Below are 1,065 nucleotides of genomic sequence, written 5' to 3' on the forward strand. Positions count from 1 at the left end.
TTTACAGAAAGCAGTGCTTATGCACAAAAAATACAAATGAACAGAAATGCACATTTCGTCTAGAACGTTTTAATCCATTCAAAGAGATCTAATGAGAAAAATATAATTTAATGTAAAGATATTCCACTATTGGTAATTTTGTTTGTAGATTTGCAGTTGTAGAACTGAGTTACTGAGAGCTGAGAACTTAGGATGGAGTCGGTACTTTGTGGGTCAAGCATTCACATGTATTCAGGCAATATTGCCATGGCATATGTGTAAACGGGGCAAGGTGTTTAAACTCGTGACAGATAAAGGTAACATTTACACCTAATACATGCTAAAAGGGGGTCCTTGTTATCATGTAAGGTCAAATGAGAGTGCAAGGAATTACATGTATTTGTAATGAGTTATTGTACATAAAATTTGTAAAAATCACCTGGAAACTTGATTTTCTTTGTCTCGTGTCAATACTGGAGTCGCGTCGTGTTAATAATGAAACATTGTAATATATTTATGTGTATTAGGCTTTTTACGTGTGAGTAGATAACTACTGTTTTGGTTGTAAGATTATCATGTTCATCTGTACCGACAGATCCGCGATTTATACCAGAGTATTTTTCGACGTAAGTGTATTAATGAAATTCACAAACATGATTTAGATTATTTATGTGTCAGAATTCCTTAATCTCACTGCGCACGACAGATTGAATTATGCATGTACAGTATTATCGGCAATGTACAAGCTATTAATATGTCACCAGCTGTTCAGCGTTTGATATCGACAACCCTTGCCACTGCCAGGAGAGATAGCACGTTTTAAACACGTCCCTCTCATACACGCGGGTTAGAATATTGCATTTTGAACAGATCTTTAATAAAATAACTTCGATAACTTCACCCCACTTTATTGGATTTTTATCTGGCGTGTCATGGCTTTTAACACTGCAAGAAATAATCAAAAGAAGAGAGTTAAAATTGTCTTTCTCATGATGAGCTGGCTAACGCGGTGAAAAGTTACTTATCGATGTCAGTTACCTCCCTTAGTTCATCCCACTCCGGGCAGGCGCAATCCCGGTAGTATCG

This window comes from Haliotis asinina, chromosome 12 (assembly GCF_037392515.1).
Source record: "Haliotis asinina isolate JCU_RB_2024 chromosome 12, JCU_Hal_asi_v2, whole genome shotgun sequence".
Classification (NCBI taxonomy): domain Eukaryota; kingdom Metazoa; phylum Mollusca; class Gastropoda; order Lepetellida; family Haliotidae; genus Haliotis; species Haliotis asinina.